This window comes from Podarcis vaucheri, assembly GCF_965113315.1.
Source record: "Podarcis vaucheri genome assembly, chromosome: 10".
NCBI classification, from domain to species: domain Eukaryota; kingdom Metazoa; phylum Chordata; class Lepidosauria; order Squamata; family Lacertidae; genus Podarcis; species Podarcis vaucheri.
In genome coordinates this window covers 37868499-37889338 of record NC_138748.1, presented here as the reverse complement: position 1 = coordinate 37889338, position 20840 = coordinate 37868499, and the positions used below count along the sequence as shown (strand labels likewise).

General features: G+C 40.5%; 3 long non-coding RNA genes across 8 annotated transcripts in view; 1 reads left to right on the top strand and 2 right to left on the bottom strand.

Moving 5' to 3' along the window:
• LOC309542303 overlaps positions 1-20840 on the bottom strand; it is a 220030-nt gene that overhangs the window by 59111 nt on the left and 140079 nt on the right. For 5 of the 6 annotated variants that reach the window (XR_014224163.1, XR_014224164.1, XR_014224166.1 and 2 more), the window contains one exon: positions 16806-16864. The exons of the other annotated variant lie outside the window; for it this stretch is intronic. This is a non-coding gene — a long non-coding RNA (uncharacterized lncRNA). The remainder of the gene's footprint in view (positions 1-16805; positions 16865-20840) is intronic. 6 annotated transcript variants of the gene reach the window in all.
• LOC309542309 overlaps positions 1-20840 on the top strand; it is a 239835-nt gene that overhangs the window by 204229 nt on the left and 14766 nt on the right. The window lies entirely within an intron of this gene.
• Positions 11357-12883, bottom strand: LOC309542321. The gene is made up of 2 exons (XR_014224198.1): positions 12626-12883; positions 11357-12354 (listed from the first exon to the last, which is right to left on the bottom strand). It is a non-coding gene; the product is annotated as an uncharacterized lncRNA (long non-coding RNA).

Genomic DNA, 20840 nt, shown 5'->3' with positions numbered 1-20840 from the left:
TTCCTGGTTGCTGTTTTTTTGTAATGCATATTTGACCACCTAGACTAGAGTGGACATAGAATAGAGTTGGAAGGGACTCCCTAGTCCAACCCCTGCAATACAGGAATCTCAACAGTGATGGATCTCAAATTTAAGCGGTGCTCTGCGAGACCCCAAAATTTTATGCACCCCAACCCGACGCCTTCCATTCTATATAATAGTTGCATCACCCCCTAGGATTCACACCCATTGTGACCAAACTGGTTGTGCTCCCCTAAATCCGCCACTGATCTAAACAAAGACATGAGAGACCTGGTTCAGCCAAAGATTCATCTGTTGCCCTATCACCGCCCAGTGCAGTCTAGAGAAGCACAGCAACATTGCTGTTGGGAGACCAGCTCTGCAGCTCCAGCCCACCAGCTGCCACTGGGATACATGTGCAGTTGCGAGGCCTTGTAAAAATAACAGCTTAGTGTTGATCTTTATTTCTGGTATGAGCATTTCTAAAGTCAAAGAAGATGGCTTTGCTTTGAACCATTTCTCATCTCTGTCACAATATGAATGGGTTAAAATTATGCTATCTTCTGGTTTCTGTTGCAATCTGAGGTATTGGAACAGGAATGGATTTACTTTGTGTCATTGTCAGTTCTCGTTTCTGTCTCTGTCAAGGGAATGAATTATAGCAGCACTGTAATGCCAATTCCTCTTGTTATAGAATTTCATTTGTGGGATGGAGATGGTAATCAGAACAGAACATTGTGTAAAAAATGGGGGCCATTCATAGAGCAATGCTAAAGGTATGAGGAAAATGAAAGTATCTGCAGCGAGGCACAGGGGAAGGATTAATCAGCTACTCTTGCACAAATTATTCTGACAATTAACCCATCTTATCAGAAATATTCATTTTAGTAGCATCGCAGCCGTATGCCTGCTGGGTGCCTCTCAGTAACAAATGCATCAATATAGCCAGAGATTATATTCACAACAACAACAATGCCAGCAACACAACAACAGCCATATTTTTATAGCCATTCCATAACAAGTTCTCTAGGTGACTGACAAAAATGGGTGGGGTGGGGAGACTGTAAAATTAAAATGCAGTATAAATCAATAAAACTATAAGAAAATAATTTTTAAAAACACAATTTAAAGCTCAGCTTAAAAAAAATTAAAAACAGGTTTTAAAAATGTTAACTCTTATAAGATATCGCCTACTCTCGAATGATTTCAATTTGAGAGCCAGTGTGGTGGTTTTGGTTAGAGGGCTGGACCTGGGAGACTGGGGTTCATATACCTCCCACTCAGCCACTACTGATGATGTCGTAGCCCCCAGTTTATAAAAGGAAGCTGAGTTTTCACATAGGCAAAATTCTGATTCTTAAACCCATGTCTCCATAGACCAGAGTTGACGTTATTAAAATAGTGTTATTATCAGTAGAGATGAGGGGAGAAGTTCAATTTGGTGAGCATTTCAGTGTGAACCTGCTTAATTCATGCCTTCCCAAAAATAACTGAATCAATCTTTCCTTTGAAATACAAGCTTTTCTGAATTTTGTGATGCAGTTTAACAAAAAAGGGGGGTGTATATCAAGGGGAAATTTGGAAGAAGAAAAAACAAATTTGTGAAAATGCTTTACACTTTGGGGAAACTGCTTGCAAAAAGTGCATATTAGGTAAAATTACACATTATAGTTGTAACCGGTTTTGGGACCTTGTTGTGAAGGATGAGTCAGTAACCTATAATATTCACAAGGTGATACGAAGATGTGGCAAACTTATTTTAAGATTAGAAAATGAGAAGCTAAGATTTGACACATACGTCCATCCCCGGTTATCACGACAGTTAACAGGGCCATTGTAAACTGTGAGGTTCATACATTTAATTTGCAATTGTGTGGGGGACCATGACCTTAGTGACACATGGTGCATGTTGATGCAGAGTACTCGTCTGAAAATAGAAATTGTCTTACTGTCAATAGGCTGTTGAAATCTGAGTAACGTAAGGCACAGTGCAGTTTGAGAAATCCATTTGGGCACACTTGTGCCTTGCTGAGATTAGACTGAAATCCAGCCTGTGAAATTGAAAAGATGCTTAGAGAGGATGTTCATTCAGCTCTCTGCTGCTACTGCTTAGGAAAAAATAAACAAAACTTAAAATGGGAGCCACTTCAATGTAGAAATATTTGGTTCTGAGCAATTTCAGAATGGTCCATTTTAAACAGTTAATATGCATAATATGTTTTGCTTTAAGGGAGAAAGTAAAATAGCTCCAAACTTTGCATAGTAACTTAATCAGTCCAGCTTTTTAGTCACACTTCAAGTATAATAGCATTATGTAAGTGTCTCATTTGCATCTATGCACTGCCTTGATTGCTGAGGAAAAAGTTTGCAGTTTAATAAGCTTCAGACACAATGTTGCCTTTCTTCTAATTTTCTTGCAGCCGTGGTGCTAGCTGACATTATGCATGTTTTCCCCTTTCTTCCACTAATGAGCACTAAGGTTACTGTGAATATGACTTTTGTCCTCACATGACTGAAAAGCCTGTTAAGAGGTGTGTGTTTTTTGTTTTTTTTTAAAGTACTGGCGGTATTTTGAATTCAGCATGCATATGAAAAAGGCCATAAAATTGGGGTCACTGAGTCAAAAAAGAAAGCATAGGATCCCTGATCCCTTAGCAGAAATGAATGGGTTGGTTTTCAAGCACATATTTTCTTCTAAATTGTAAACCTGTTATGACTCTTCCCTGATATTCAGCCAGCAGATCATAATAAATGCTTTTAGAAAGACCCCGTTTATACCAGGTGGAGGCAACCTGTAGCTTTCAGAAGTCAAGTTCAGACTTGCAGTTGGTCCCTCCAGTGGCATCTTGCTGGATAGGGATGAGGGGTAGAGAGAATGAGGAGGAAGGGGGGGGGAGAGAATGAGTGTGGCAGCAAGATAAAGAAAAGGAAAAGGGTGGTGCTAAACACTTTTGACTCTGGTCCTGCCCTCTGCAGGATTCTGCCCTGCTTACTGTAGCCCCTGATAAATTACTCCCAATGAAATGCAGCCCTCAGTAGAACAAAAGTTTGCCCACCTAGATCAAAGTCCATCGATCCAGCATTTTGTATCCATGGCTCTGGAACTTCACAGATGGGAAATGCAAGTGAGAGCCATCCCATCATTTGTTCCTAGGATCTACTACTGAAAGGTATACTGCCACTCTGCATGGAACCATCCGTGAGCTTTCATGATGATCAAGCGGATTTCTCTAACTCATTTGAAAGCCACCTGAGCTACTGCCTCTCAGAATATATTGTTAATGAATTTTGTACTGTGGAACGGGAAGGTCAGATGAGACTATAGTAATTTCAACCACTATTACTCTTTGGAATCTTCATATTCCAAAAACATGAAGGACACATAATACTTTACTATTTTTGTACAGCCTTTGAAAGGGGTTCGAAATGAGTTGGCCTTGGACAAGTTGCTGATCCAATCTACAGATTTTTACATTTTAATGCAGTCTGATTCTGTCAGTTTTATGATGACTTAATATTATAGTATGCTTTATCACATTGCTTCTGTTTCAGGTGTTTAAATTTCATCAATTGTATTGTATTGCTTAATGTTGCAGTTGGATTTTTAGGACCACTTTGTGAACTTTTTCTTGAGGAAAAGCGGCATAAAATTGTATGAATAACTAAGTTACTGAATGTTTTCCCAGTTTTTCATTTATAAGCCTGGGATTCCTGTGTTCCATCTTGCCTGGTTGCTGTGAGCATGAACCAAATAAAGACTATAAAACTTTCTGCATGTTGTCATTTGCAGAAGGAAGGCTTTTAAAAACAAGAAACTGAGTTTCTGCTTCCATGAATATTTGCACAATGGTAAAACAAATTAAGACTTTGGACCACGTGCAAACAACGCTTTCTAAGCATTTACAGCCTGAAGAGTTAATGCAATTATTTCTTTTTAGCGATTTTATTGTATTGCAGTTAAGCTGATTAGAGAACTGCCTTTGATATGCTTCTTTTCTCTATATCTTGGATGTGTGGACTTCCAAATGTTGTTGGACTCCAATTCCCATCAGCCCCAGCCTGCATGGCCAACAGGCAGGGATGGTTACTGTAGAGCTGTAGTCTAACAATAAATGTGGACCCTATTTGTCTGCTGAAGCCAAAAGGACAGCCTCTGCCCATCAGGGAAATCTGAAAAGACCAACAACAAGTGGTGTGCTCTAGACACGGAAACTTGAAGAGTGGACATTTATCCTCTCAGCCTGCAGTGACAGAAACTCTTTGGAAGGCAGCAAAAAGTTATTGCTAATGGCAATGTGACTAAGTATCAGTAGCAAAACTTGCTTCCCCAAACAGTTATTTGCAGCAGTAACATATGTATACCTTTAGGCTGAAATCCACCTCGTAACTATGTCTTCATCTAAGCAGCAGCAGCAGCAGCAGCCACTGCATCACAGCTCACAGCAGGCTGCAAAATAACTCCTAGTAATAACTGAAAAATGTCAGTAGGGCCTGCATGTATAAGAACTGCCTAAGAAATAAGCACAATATGGTGATTAACCAGGCATGATGCACAGATGTAGGGGATATGAAAAGGGCACATTAAGAGTGTCCTGGCTTAACACAACATGTCCTGAGTTGGCCTTTCTTTCTTTTCTTTCTTTCTTTCTTTCTTTCTTTCTTTCTTTCTTTCTTTCATGTTGATTGTATTGTATAGCAGGGATAAGAAACCTGTGGCCTTCTGGTGACTTACAAAGAATTAATCTAGCAATTCCCTTTATTATGGCCGATTCTTTTGCAATTTCTATTCACAAGTATGTTCACAAGCAAAGGTCCATAGCAACTTACTTACTTGCAGATTTGGCTCATTTTACTGCTTCCTTGACTGGCAGCAATTGTCCTGGGTTTCAGAAACTCTCTGTACTGAGAAATGCCAGGAACTCAACCTGGGTTGTTGTTTTTTTGCATGCGAAGCTAACTCAAATATCACATTGCCTTGGTTTTTGAGCTTACCTCAAACAATGTTTGCTGATAATGATTCTCATTTGGTTGTTATACAGAAAACACACATTCGTTTGACTGGCTAGATAGGCATTAAAAGTCCATTTCTGTTTTTCAAAACAGGGGAAATGTGTCACTTAATAGGTTGCCTTTAAAAAATAATCACTGCACAAAGTAAATTTGAGAGCAATATGCCATACTTCTTTCAAATTACATGTCTCAACTAGTTTTGGCACAAATTATGCTACATTCAGAGACTCTGTAATTAAGATTAGAAAATGGTTGCCATAAAGCTGTATGTTGGCTAAGACAATCACTGCAATATTTCATCACTGACACACACTTTTTTGTTGTTTAGTCGTTTAGTCATGTCCGACTCTTCGTGACCCCATGGACCAGAGCACGCCAGGCACTCCTGTCTTCCACTGCCTCCCCCAGTTTGGTCAAACTCATGCTGGTAGCTTCGAGAACACTATCCAACCATCTTGTCCACTGTCATCCCCTTCTCCTTGTGCCCTCCATCTTTCCCAACATCAGGGCCTTTTCCAGGGAGTCTTCTCTTCTCATGAGGTGGCCAAAGTATTGGAGCCTCAGCTTCACGATCTGTCCTTCCAGTGAGCACTCAGGGCTGATTTCCTTAAGAATGGAGAGGTTTGATCTTCTTGCAGTCCATGGGACTCTCAAGAGTCTTCTCCCAGCACCATAATTCAAAAGCATCAATTCTTCGGTGATCAGCCTTCTTTATGGTCCAGCTCTCTCTTCCATACATCACTACTGGGTTAAAGCTATGGTTTTCCCAGTAGTGATGAGACACACTATACTGCAGCCCATTTCACACTGATGCTGATGGGAGTTGTGGTCCACCACATCTGGAGAACACCACGCTGAGCAATGCTGTCCTATGCAATGGTGAAAGGAGGAGACGCATTAACTGCAAAACTGAAGGAACAAGATTTCCTTCTCTACAGCTTCAAGTGACTACTCTATATTAGACAACTTTAGATATAGAGTTAAACAGGCAAGAATATAACAGCTTACTGTCCCCCCAACACCTACGTTCTGTTCTGTAAATGCCTTTTCCTCCTTTCAGTATAAACCACCCTATCCCTGACCTCTCCTTTCCTGATATATATGATCTTCATGTGAGATCTGCTTTGAAGTGAGACATAATAAGTATTGTATACAAAGTAATTTAGCTTGAGGTTTTTGTGTTGTTGTTTTTTTGATGTTTTATAGTGGCTTAATGATAAGATTTGGAATAGTCTTTGAGAAAAACCCTGCAAGTACCTTAACCACATTATAAAATAACACTTGGCTAAAGAGCTCCAAACGATGCACACACTTTAAGACAATACACTGTGTGGGCATGTGCATATGAAGTGGAATCAGACACTCGACTTTTTAATATCTTGTGTGTTGGCTACATGACAACTGAGCAATTAATTTAATTATCAGGTTGCCTCTGGGTTTTACATGCCCTTAGTTTATATTAGTGCTGTGCCAAAACCTGTTCCTCAATTTTGTAAAAGATCCCTTCCCCTGTGAAAGAGGCCTCTATTTTATTTATTTATTTTTTTGTTCCTTCATTCTCAAGGAGCTTTTGAATTCCTTCAGGATTCTAGTGCACATTTGGTTGAGCTTATTTTCTTGTTGCTAGGTGGCCCTGGCTGGTATGCGAATGCTTCTTTCCAATAAACATTTTTTCAGCACTCTACGTCTTCTCTAATTGCTTGCATTTCCTGATATACAACAAACAAACAAACAAACAAACAAACAAAACCATAGCTACCTCAAAATTGGTGCTTCCATGTGACCTATTTATTGAGCATTCATCCTGATCTGTTTGCAGGGAAATTAGACAGCAATGGCTACTTCATGAGTATGTGTTCTTATTTGTTTGTGGAAAGTAACACAATGGTGTATCAAAGCAGGTGTTATCCCACACTTTCCAGGGCATCTTCCTATCACCTTGCTTATTGCAAAAAGTTCAATCTTTGGAGGAAGCTGGTTTGTTGTGCAAAACCTCCCAGTCTGTTATAATTGTGCTACCTGAATTTGTTGGTATGTGATTGTCACTCTTTTAGGGTTGGGATTCAGTCTGGAAATGTCCAGTGTCTTCTTCAGAGTTTCATTTGAAGCACCAGAAGCTGGCTAGTGAATTCCTTGAGATTGGTGTGATCACTTGTTTTGTTTTTAATGGAAGTTACCTTGAAGGAAAAACTTCACTTACTTCTTGAAAGATCAAAGCAAAACAGGAAGATTCAATTGTAAAACAGCTGCCAGGTACTCTGCATGCAGCTTCCTCACCTTCCTGTGTTTACAGGAAATCCCAGTTAAGGATGCCATGGCGTATTTAGAAAACACAAGCACCCGGGGGGATGCAGAGTGCCAGAGAGCTGATTTGTAGAATGGGTAGGACACTCACAAACAACGCTTGGCCACTTTGAAAGTGAAGCAAGTGGCATACCCATAAGAATTTCTCTGACATTTTCTGTCCCCTTTTATATTTCTTAAATGCTATTGGTTTTCTCATAAATTGCATGGCTGAAAAAATGTGGAAGAAATATTGAGCACAAAACTAGTTGTGATGTAGAAGTAAATGCTCAGGAAGTCTTGTAAATTGTAGAATAGTATATTGCCAAGTAAGAAATTATACCTTGAACTTTGACTTCCACAGTGCATGATGTTTGTTTGAAAGGGAAAATGATATTTAGACAAATTAAGCGAGTCTCCATAACTATTCTGCTTGTATACATTTGATCTACAATATGTTCATGCCATGGTTAATGATATCCAAGTTCTGTTTTTTATTATATATGGGATTTTTTAAAAAGAAGAGTAGAAGGGGTGGTTTAGGAGTCAGTTAACACTTGAGAATTCAACTGCGAAATTCACACAGGTAGGGATTGTATGATAAGTCACGGTCTAAGGACATGAGGAATAATTTGAGTCTGAAGTCATGTGCTAATAAGAGGCAACCATGTTACCAAACCATGGGAGCAAAACAGAGAACAGATTAATAATCAGGCAAAGATAAATATATATGTGCATAAATAGTGTAGAATGCAGTATTGGGGAACATTCAGCAGCCAGAATATAAGGACACTCAAAGCAAATCTTACTTAGTAGTAATATCTGAAATATAGGAGCAAAGAAATTAAGATGGCGTCTCTATAATATACTCATGATTCAACAATAGAAGGAAAAGGAATTTCTGTCTGAGATGTGTTGTTTGATCTTCAACACAGCTATGAATGGCTTCATGTTGGATTAGGAAATCTCTCACTTAGTCCCTGGAGCACTGATTTCTAACCACTCTATGGATAAGTAAGGACACACTGAACACTGCTCAGAGAATTAATTACTTTCCATGTTCCAGATAAGTGGGCAGAAAGGAAGCATCAGAGGCATAGCAAGAGATGGTAAGATCTCAAGCCTTCTTAGTAGTGGTGCTCCAGTTATGGAAATTTCATGTCCAGGGAGGCTTACTTACAGGGAAGCTTATAGATATATTCTTTCCACAGTTTTAGGGAAATTGCCAACTTCTATTTTGGAGGATATTTCAGATGCTGATTACTGCTGAGAATGCTATTAGAGGAGGCAGTGGAATATCTGTAATTGCATCTGAATTTATTTGGTTTTGTTGAAATGGTTTTAGGTTTAAATTTGATTTAGGTTTTTTAAATCCCTTCTCTTTAATCATTTTCTGATCTGAATCTACACATTCATTCTTTGATGTTTTAAATAGTTGATGTCATGAAAGGCATTTTTTTAAAAAAATCTTAATTACTTTATTGCTTTATTTGAGGCAAACAAGCTTGTTCTTTGTCTCCTCATGCATTCTGGGTGTTATGTGAAACTGGAAGAGGCAAAGTCTTTTCCTTCATTTTAGTAGAGGTGCACCTCCCACCGTAGGACGTGGCCACCCACTAAGAAATTAGGAGGATTAAGTGCAAACAACATATCCTTCCTTTCTTGTGGTTTCTCTGGAACATCTGCAGTGGCTCTGTGTCCATCGCAAAGGTGTGTGACCTGTCCTGTGACAGGTTCTCTAGAGGAGTCAGAGACTTCCAAAAACTTCATTTAACAAATTGATCCCACTACTGGATGCTTATAGGCTGTGCATTATTTCAGTCAAAAGCAGGAAGCTATGTGGATTAAAGACAGGCAGTTGCCAAAACCCATTACCTAAAGATGGAACATATAATAGGAGCTCTTGGTGTGGCAGGCAACACTGAGGTCAGATTTAATCACTTAGAAATATCAATAGCTGGAGTAAGGCCAAGTGTCGTCCTCCTCAAAGGGACATGTCTTCTGACTGCCATGAAAATGATAGCCTTCTTTTGAGGAGGCAGAATCTTGATCGATAATGAATCTCAAATTGTTTTTTGGAGAGGCTTTTAATTATTTGTGACATGCTTGTAGAGTTCTGACAAAGATGACAGTTTAATGCAGACCAAAACTTTAAAAAGCTGCATGGTTAAAAATACAGATATATTGTTCAGTGTATGATTTATGAAAGTAGAAAGAAAAAATAGAATTGGCATCAATTATTTGATTTCTGAAAATATATCCAGTCATGTTAATGGTTGGACTAGATGAGCCTCGGGGTCCCTTCGAACTCCACAATTCTCTGATTCTCCGAATAGATTCTTAGTACAATGCACACAACACTGTTATCTCTAACTTTCCCCATATCTGGCATGCTTAAGTTTGGCTCTTCAATCGGTCAAGTAGGGAGGTTTCAGACTACCACAAACTTTTCAGAGAACAAAGTCTTTAACTCTGCTTATTTAGACTAGTATCTTTACATTAGTACTACGTTTGCATGTAAAGTAAATGTGGACTTTGTCTATCTTTAATATACTTGAGTATGTATTAAATGGTTGATATATTGAAATGCAATATATTAGAATAAAAATAGTTATCTGTTTTATTACTTCTATGCACCTGGATCAGATCTGGTAGCAAATTCATTCCTTTTTCTGCCCAAGAACTCCAGCCAGTAGGGTTTGGCTGTATCTCTGTAGTGGGCAATGAAAATAATCTTATTGCTGCATTAAGGAGTTGTAAGAATTCCATTTGCATGGAATACATTTTTTCAAGCATATATATATCACAGACTCAGCTTTAGCTTCACAAAGTTAAAATGGACATATGTAGGATATGTGACAAGAGATGACTTAGGCTGATGGGTTAAAGCAGTGTTAGTATGGAGACCCTACAATTTTTAAGACCAAGGGGACAACCACCGATGCAATGGGTGAACAATCTAAAACCAGCAGCAGGGCTTATGTGGATGCAGAAAGCAGAAAACAGTGAACAATGTTTTTTTAAAAAGGATCACTCGAGGCGTTAATAAATCTTACAAAGAGCACCACGAAATCTCAGCACACAAATACATTACAATTTTAAATTTGTACATTTTTCAGTCTTCTCCTTTGTGGCAGAATTGTATTTATTATTATTATTATTATTTTTTATTATTATTTGTAGAGCTTCGAATCATATTACTGAGTTCATAGTTAGCTGGCCATTTTCAAATGTGCTGATTGTTCTGAATCATCAGCGGATTTAAATAGATGTGTATTTTAGCATCAGACTTGTTGATCTAACCACTGTTATGGCTAGTGGATGCTCATAAGAGTAAGTCTGGAGTGTGGTTTTGTTTTGCAAGACGAGCTGAATTCAGCTGGTGCAATAACATCCTCCCACCTCCATTTTTTGAATTAAAAATGTATTTTATTACACTTTCTTTTACAGAAGAACCATAAACACAAACTAAACAAAACTTGGAGTATAGTTTGTCAATTTGTCAGTCACATTTGTCATAATTAAGGGACACACAATGGTAAGTCATTGCTGAATTAAGACTTTCCATAGCAAAACATGTGTCATGGGAGGCTGTAAGCCAGCCTTTCTCAACCTGTGGGTCCCCAGATATTGTTGGACTACAACTCCCATCACCCCTAGCTAGCAAGGCCAGAGCTCAGGGATGATGGGAGTTGTAGTCCAACAACATCTGGGGACCTACAGGTTGAGAACCGCTGCAAGCAATGAGGCTGATTTGTTTATATACTCAATAAACAAATACCATGTACTTAGAAATTTGTATTGCTTGCTCTGCCCTGCTTTGCTGAGACAAGTGTTTGAATGCTATTTCCCATATATGGATGAACCAAGATTACAAAGTAAGACACGCCCCTGTTTTCCACCTGACTGCTGTTTCCATTCTGGCAGTGGCTATCAGAAAAGAAACCAAGGCCTGAGATGGAATCTTGGGGTAGAGATCCCTCTCAAGTGCTAAAAGTGCTTGCAGCAGATCCATGTTTAGTTTATGATCAATTATGATGGAGATTTCGGGGTGGTTTTGTTGTTGTTGCCAAAATGATCATATCAGGTTGGTAATGGATCTGTTGGATCCAAAGCTGAACCCATTTCCTAGAGAAGGACCCAGTTTGGACCAGTCCATCACACAAGCCTGGACCCAGCCTAGCACAGAAAAAAGAAGCAGTTTGAAATAGCCAGCTCCCCACCCTGTCAGTTGAAGTCACAGCGTTCTGGATGCAGCAGTAATCTGGCACTCCATTCTGCCCCATTGCTCCCAGCTAGGGCTTCAGATTGCTCTCCAACTCTGAGGTCACCCAGTAAATATTACTGAGTAAAGCCTCATTCCCAGAATCTCTTACAGATATACAGAATGCAGTAATAAAATTCATTGGGCTTCATCCACTGTAAGCTCTTCAGCTATATGTCACAAGGAAATAATAAGTGTTCCACAACGGACTATGAGACCTCAGTTGAGCAAAGTATAAGCTTCTACTTAAATATTTTACTCAACTGAGACGGAATGATTTCTCCATCCAACGTTATGTCTAAATGTCAGTCTTCTCATTTTGCACATGAGCTCAGTTATTCACTATCAAAGACCCAATTTAATTGTGCACATCCATGATGTATTAACCGCTTAGTGTTTTCAGCTGAACAAAGGTAGAAAGGTTAATCCAGTATGTCTGATCCCATCATAGGTATTTACATACTATACCAGTTGAATCTTTAATAACTCAAACGAAGCTGAATGTTGGAAGATTCAGGGTGGACAAAAGTTAAGTACTTCTTCGCATAGTGCACAGTTAAACTATGGAATTCGCTCCCATTAAATGTAGCAATGGATGGCTGCAAAAGAGGATTAGACAAATGCCTGGAGGTTAAGTCTATCACTGACTACTAGCCATGATGGATATGCTCTATCTTCCACAGCAGGAAGGGGTATGCTTCTGAATCATAGCTGCTGAGTATCAGAGGTGGGGAGAGTTACACTCAGGTCCTGAGTGCAGCTGCAAGCATTTGGACAGCTACTGTGAGAACAGGATGCTGGGCTAGAAGGGTAAAAATAAAGGGACCCCTGACCATTAGGTCTAGTCGTGGCCGACTCTGGGGTTGCGGTGCTCATCTCGATTTATTGGCCAAAGGAGCTTCCGGGTCATGTGGCCAGCATGACTAAACCGCTTCTGGCGAACCAGAGCAGCACACGGAAACGCCGTTTACCTTCCCACCAGAGCGGTACCTATTTATCTACTTGCACTTTGACGTGCTTTTGAACTGCTAGGTTGGCAGGAGCAGGGACCGAGCAATGGGAGCTCACCCCGTCGCAGGGATTCGAATCGCCAACCTTCTGATCAGCAAGTCCTAGGCTCTGTGGTTTAACCCACAGTGCCACCCACGTCCCGGGCTAGAAGGGTATTCAGCCTTATTTTCTTACTTTTTTGTTGTTGTTTAGTCATTTAGTCGTGTCCGACTCTTCGTGACCCCATGGAGCATGCCAGGCACTCCTGTCTTCCACTGCCTCCCACAGTTTGGTCAAACTCACGTTGGTAGCTTCGAGAACACTGTCCAACCATCTTGTCCTGTCGTCCCCTTCTGCCCTCCATCTTTCCCAACATCAGGGTCTTTTCCAGGGAGTCTTCTCTTCTCATGAGGTGGCCAAAGTATTGGAGCCTCAGCTTCACGATCTGTCCTTCCAGTGGGCACTCAGGGCTGATTTCCTTAAGAATGGAGAGGTTTGATCTTCTTGCAGTCCATAGGACTCTCAAGAGTCTCCTCCAGACCATAATTCAAAAGCATCAATTTCTTACTTTAGCATCGTGCTATTGCATGCACAGTGACAAAACACATTTATTGTGCTTTGGCTTGCTGTTTATTAAAAAGCAGATTATAGCTTAATGAGACACCTTTATGTTTAGCTGTTAAATGTTTATAATCCACATCCATTTAGTATTAAGCATTTTTACTATTACCATAAATGAATGCCCACAAATTAATACAGTAGATGGGTGCCAGTGTTTGGTCACAGTGTGGCTATATCCTTTAAAGATTCCTGGGTCTCTACCACTGTGTCCAAAATGCAAATGTTGGAATAAGTAAACTATACCTTTAAAAAGAAATTCCAGTTGGTGGTTCTCTAATATACAGGTATCCCCCCACGTGTATATGCGTTCTACATGTGCATGTCTGCATATATATGTGGCGTTGAGAAATAATTAAATGAATAGAATTATACCAGGAAATGGTGGGAAAGAACTGGAGAGTCCTTGTGGCTTGCAAGGAGACCCTCCCTGGAGCCCAAAGAGGACAGAGGAGGAGCAAAACAATGTATAAGAAAGAAAATGCCCATAAAAACACGTGTTTAAAAAATACTGCTGTGCTGCCTTCCTCTGTGCTTCTTATATTGGATAGCTTTAGCTTACTCAGGAATCAAAAGTAGGAAATGTATACCTTTCTGTGCATTCTGCCACCCACCCCTAACTCAGACAGCCGCTCCAGAAGGATACCATGGTTGATGGTGTCGAAAGCTGCTGAGAGGTCAATGAAAATTAACAGGGACACATTTCTCTTGTCTCTTCCCCTGACAGGGAGAGCAAAGCAGCTTCTGCGCCAAAACCTAGAAAGAATTGCGAAGAGGAACTGCAACAACAAGAAGCTCATGGAATGCATGTCATGTGACCACCCCAGGCTTTTGATCCCCAGCATATCCAGGTGGGGCTAAGAGAGACTCCCACCTGAAACCCTTGAGGAGCTGCTGCCAGCCAGTGTAAACAGTACTGAGCTAGATTGATCAATGGTCTGAGGTGTGGTGTAGGGCAGCTTCCAATCATCATATGTTCCTAAGGCTTGTGCCTCTCAATTCTTCAGCTAATTCTCCCTCTCTGTAATATTTTGCCACTAGAAGAAGAAGAAGAAGAGTTTGGATTTGATATCCCGCCTTTCACTCCCCTTCAGGAGTCTCAAAGCGGCTAACATTCTCCTTTCCCTTCCTCCCCCACAACAAACACTCTGTGAGGTGAGTGGGGCTGAGAGACTTCAGAGAAGTGGGACTGGCCCTTCATTGTTTTGACTATCCCACTGCAACCTGCAGAAAGGAGTTAAGCTTTAGATTATCCGGCAGTGTGACCGGTCTGATGGCTGGGGTGGTTGGCTAAGATTGTGGCTCTCCCTTGCCGATAGGATCTTCATTTGCATATATAAGAGAGGGGAAATTCCAGCTCATAGTCACCTTCCTTGCTCTTGTTTCCACATCTGATAAATCCGCTGGCAAGAATTCTGTGGGAATTTTTTTTTTAACCTAAGCAGCGATACACCTTAGCGTTCAGTCTTGTTTCTTTGAGATAATGTGCACAAGCCATTGGAACAATAGCAACTGTAGAGTTTCTTCACTTGAGCTTCACCGAGTGACAGCATTAGAGGTTTTTTGGGCCAACAGTGGCCTCTAGTGGAACCATTTCGGCCGTGTAGTTGATGCTTATCCCATCTGAAAAGCAAACTGAATGTCCTGCAGGATTTTCATATTGCCATAGTTACTAATGGCAATTTTGTTGGTTACAGAACACAAGTCACAGCATGGCACCAAGCTGCTCTTGTGTGTGTGTTTTTAAAAAAAACCTTGGGTAAATGAGTTTAGAAAGCTGCAAAGAAATATTCAGTGATTTTGAAAAAGCTATGAGGGGTCAAAAAAAGGGGGGGGGTGGAAGCAACAAAGTCTCTTGAGTCTTTTGTTTGTGCATGCATTTTGTAAAATCCATCGGGGTTTTTTGCCTCTCCTTCCTGGAACTTCCAAGGATTCACAGCTCTGTATTGCCAAACATTTGTGCTTTGTAGATGCTAATACGCCTTTGTTTTGTCCTCAACCTTCTCGGGCGGGCTGAGCTGATTATTACCTTGCTAAACTGCAACCAAAATAATTTCTACAGCCGGGAGCTCTTTGACGTGGATAAAGCGCTTCACACAAACACAGGCTGAATTGCTTTTGTTCTCAGCGGCTCCCATAGGCCAGGCAGATTTTGTCGCTAGCCAATCAGAAGCCAGTTGTTAGGCTGCACTTTCTATTTTTAGCATCTTCCATCCACACATGCCCACAGGCTCAGCCGGTTTCACAATGAAAGATAGGAAAATGAACGTCAGCAGAATAAAAGCAAACAGTTCCTTATGTTTAGTAAAAGCATCTTAGCCCTTGAGTATAATCTGAAGTATTAGAGACCTTTGTTGCTAGCTTTTAGCGGAAGAAAATTGTCAGAAAGATGTTTCTGGCTGTTGCTTTTTTCAAAGGGAAGTGCAGGCACAGAAAAGAATAAAATTAGCAAGATCACTAAACATCAGCATTAATATTTATGGAGATCTGCAAAGGTATGGTTTTATGGTTTTGCATTTCGATTGTCACTATTATCCACACTCCCACACTTTAGGATTTGGAATAGTGAGTTGGCAACACACATGCACACAAAGACACGTCTCCCTAATTTATACAGCTCAAACCGTTCAGTGCTAGCCAATGAGATAGTTTTAAAAAAAACACGCTGGAAAACAAACAAACAAAAGAAAATAACAACTTCCCAATCCCCCACTTACGAAAATGCAACTGAAGCATTTGAAGTAAAACAGAAGCACTTCTTTTCTGGTATCAGGGCTGCATAAAACATGTACATTTATTTTTTTTAAGTCATAAAATTTTATATTTTATATAAGTTGTGTGTATTTATAATATTGTGGCAAAGATAAATGACGGGATAAACACCGGTCATCTAAAAGCCTATTGTTATTGTTTATCAAATGACAGAATTAGGAAATGATAGCATCTAGGTCTTTTGTCCCAATGCAAATTGAAACTGGTTTGGGGAAAACGCATCAAAACACACCATTTCATTAGGAACAGCAGGATAGATACAGGATCAATCTGGATTGTGGCTAATGCTCTATGTACATACACCATCTCCCAGACTAGTGGTGGGAGCACATTGGGTGCAGAGTAAATGGGAGCATGTACACAGCCTGGGTTCACAGGTGTGCCCACAAGAAGGGTCAGGACAGAGGAAGTGAGTCTGTATAATTATAAAGAAATGTCGACAAAAGGATTCCAGTGCTACTAGTTTAACACACCAGTCAGAGGGCCCAATGCAAAAGTGTGCAGGACTTCTGCGTCTCTTAGCACTTTTGTAGTAGGGGGAATCTGGGCAGATGTAGCTTGCTGTACAGCTGTCTGCCCTAGTCAGGAAGCTATAGAAGGTGTTCCTATCACCACATAATATCATATGGGGACAAGCATCCTGTTTTGTGTTCCCTCCATTGCCCTCCACAAGTTAGAGGGTGACTCTCTGCAGTAGGGAACTATTTGTGCAAGCTCCCCACGTGTCTAACAAGTCTGGAAAACCAGGTTCCTAAAATACGCAGTTAGCATAAATGAGAAGAGCAGGCTCCCCACTGCAATTTCATAATACAATAAAAACACATATAAAACATTGCATATATTTTAAAAAAAAAGTTGGAAGAATTACCTGTATCTAGTAGCCATTGGTAGCCTCATTTGTCTATTTGTCTAATTCCCTTTTTAGAGCTGTGGGAAATAAACATGAGGTTAATGTATGGTCACTGCCACCACCTCACAAATAGGCTTGCACCCTTAGCTACTGGCCATTCCCATTACTGACTTACCTCTCTACTCAAGGGCATCAATTTGAAAGGATGACCACCTTCATCTTTGCATACAATGGCATTATATAGTATGCATCTGGAGGGTGTAGTCTCTATGGATAATTATATTTATTAGGGCAATCGTATTGGAGAGCAAATCTCGGTTCTCCTAAACCAACAATGCATTGAAAACATTCATTCAAATCTGCTTTTACTTTACTGTTATCAGGACAACAACATCGGATTCTAGTCCACCATCTCCTTCTCACAGTGACCAACCAGATGCCTCTGTGAAGCTCAGAGCCAGTGTGGTGTAGTGGTTAAGAGCAGTGGACTTGTAATCTGGTGAACCGGGTTCGCGTCCCTGCTCCTCCACATGCAGCTGCTGGATGGCCTTGGGCCAGTCACACTTCTTTGAAGTCTCTCAGCCCCACTCACCTCACAGAGTGGTTGTTGTGGGGGAGGAAGGGAAAGGAGATTGTTAGCCACTTTGAGACTCCTTAGGGTAGTGATAAAGCGGGATATCAAATCCAAACTCTTCTTCACAGGCAGGACATGAGCACAGTGACATGGTCCCACTCATGAGCAACTTTCCCTGATACTGGATGCAATGGTAACTATAAATAGTAACATAGGTAAGAATGCCATTACCTGGGTTGTCCGGTTATGTGATTTTCATGGCACCTAATGGATAGTGCTTGTGACATCACTAATGACCATGCTATGAAAATAACAATCCACTTGCAAAGAAAAGGACATCCAGCAGAAAATGAAACAAGGTAACATATGGAGAACCCTCTTCTGAGTTTTACCAAATGATTAAGACTTGAGTCTAAACTTGAGACTCATTGCTGAGATGAAACTAAGTATCCATTGTCATTCAGTCTTTGAATAGACAAAGGGAAACAGTAGTACAGTGGTGCCCCGCAAGACGAAATTAATTCGTTCCGCAAGTTTTGTCGTCTAGCGAATTTTTCGTCTTGCGAATCACGAAATCCCATAGGAATGCATTGAAAATCAATTAATGCGTTCCTATGGTCAAAAAAAGTCCAAACAAAGCCAAATTTGGTACAACAACAGTTTATTAACTGCTCTTTAAAGTCACACATACTGTAAAGAGCAGTTCAAAAATTGAAGGGAAAATAAATTAACTTTATAAACAAAACATGTCTTTGTTTTTAGACAAAGGAAACAAAGTCGCGAGACGTTTTCATCTTGCGAAAAAAGGCCATAGGGAAATTCGTCTTGCGAGGCAAATCGAAAACGGAAAAACCTTTCGTCTAGCGAGTTTTGTCTTGCGAGGCATTCGTCTTGCGAGGTACCACTGTATATCTATTCTTCCTCCTCTGAAAACAAATACTCTAACTCCAACTATCCCTTATGGTTGAACTGGGTGGATGCTTGTTTTTCCAACAATATTTATATCCCATCCTTATATCACAAGAACAATATGCAGGGAACAATAATATATCTTTTAAAAACAAACCTATTAAATAAGCATAAGCACAGGTAAAATTCAGTTACATTATTATGCTATTGCATTTGAATTGTGAATAATCTCATAAAGGATTTAATCAAGAGGAGGGCCAGTCTTTGAGGTTCACATCTGAATAAACCATAGGAAAATCTGATCCAAATATACATGTATATGCAGAGCTTGAAACTTGCCTGTGTTATTCAGCGACAACTAGAAAGTGGTGCTATCAACAAAGATGTCGCCTTGGGCTCTTTCCTCTAGGGAGGCAGGATATAAATTTAATAAAATAAACATTAGATGTAAGTTCTTATCTTTGTTGGACACATCACCTAAGGCATCAGGAGTTTGCAATATGATTTTTCCTCCTTCCTTACTTCCCATCTCACTCACTCACAAACACACACAGCAGCTGCACCATGTTCCATGTCTGAACCTGTTCCTGTGAATGCTACCCTAGCTTAAAGGCATAGGCCAACATGTTTTAACGGCTAATAAAAGTTAATTTGCTTAAAGAAATACTTGAGATTAATAAACGCTCACAAGGCCAGAAAATCATTCCAGCTATTCATTTTTCTTCAGTTTCCTTAGCTTTGAATTATTATGCAAGATTCTTCCCCCTTCCTATTACCTATTGGAATAGAGACACATTTCGAAATTAGAATCTTTAATAAATATTTCACATGGTGTTGAAGGCTCTCTCTTGGCTTGTGGGGTGTCCGCCTAATGTACAGATTAAACTAAGTTTTCACAGAGTCAGCTCACCCAGCAGGAATTCTGCTGATCCCATTATGTGCTGTGATGTGAGAGTGAAGATCGTGCTGCATAAATATTCATTTAGCATCTTTTGAGATTTCACTCCTCATTCATTTGCTGCCTGACCCCCTTTGCCATTTCTCTCCTGCATAATCATCACTGCTGAGCAAACCAATTGGAGGGGGGGAAATGAATTTGCAAGATTAAAACACCTGAGAGAAAACAGATTCATGTGCACAGGAAGGAGAGCAAGGAGAAGTCCATTCAGGATCCTTTGCTTAGAGGTTTAAATCTATGGTCTGGTATATCTTGCCTTTATTCTCTCTTATGTCTGTATATGCAATCAGATTAAAATTCTGCCCCAAAGGATTGGTAGCAAGAAACTATTTCTAATCATGTTGACAGATGGTGAAAACATAGACTATCATCCTTCCTCATCCGGGTGCAACATCTGCATGCAGAGGACTCTCCATAGCAATCAGTGGAGCCATATCCCCCCTCCCTTAGGGAAAGCACCCATGTTTTCAGGTTTAGAAATAAGGACTTCAGGGCGCTGGGGCCATGAGATTTCATTCCCATGCCATTTTGAGTGCTTTCCCTTAACCTTGACTCAAAAAGTCTTCTCTTTCTCTCCTTTTCTGCATGAAAAGGTGATCTGGCACAGGAGCAGTCACAAAGGGTGAATTTGGCTGCAAGTGTACAAATATCCTGTTGGTTCAGAGAAGTCTCCCACCCTCTCTTCAGATACTGTAGACCCTCCAGATCAGGCATCCCCAACCTGTGGCCCTCCAGATGTTTTGGCCTACAACTCCCATGATCCCTAGCTAGCAGGACCAGTGGTCAGGGATGATGGGAATTGTAGTCCAAAACATCTGGAGGGCCAAAGGTTTGGGATGCCTGCTCCAGATGATATAAACAACCTTTATCCACACAGTTCCAGGCCGATCAAAGCTTCAATATATACCTATTGATGGGCTACCTGGAGACCTAAAGGGGAAAGGCAATAAAATTTTCCACCCAGTATAGAAAAGTCAGTCACATGCAACCTCTTCCTCCCTTATTCATCAAGCCATGGACTTTTCCTTTGTTTCTGCATAGAAAGTACTTGTAAAACCATTCCAAGGTCTATAACTGCTTGCATATCCTAGCTCTCCCTTACTCGGTGGTCTGGAGTCCTGCTTCTTCCAGTCCACAGGGAAGAGCTCAGCAGTACAGCACCTGCTTTGTGTGCAAAAAGCCCTAGTCTCAGTATTTCCTGAAATCCTGGAGAGCTGCAGCCAGCCTGCTTCGCTCCAGCCCTTTCCCTGGAAAGGTTATAGCCAAGGATCTTACCCAATCTCTCTTGAATTCTAAGCATAAACTTTCCCACTGGGCTACAGCACCACCTAGGGCCTTTTCAGTATAGGAACAACAGCAACAAAGAGGACAGCACCCCATAGTACATGGTTCTGAATGAGTTTTGAGGAACTTATTTATAAAGAGAAATGTTTAGCTCTTCTAAATAAAAACCAAAACTGCTTGGGACAACTTTTCTTCTCCAAGGTGCCCTTCCTAGCAGTGTGTCTGAGTTTGCAGTGTTGAAGGACTAGGCTCTGTGACATCTGCCTAATGCTCCAGCAGTTGCCACCGATATATTTATTTGTTTGAGCTACTTATACTGTATGCTGCT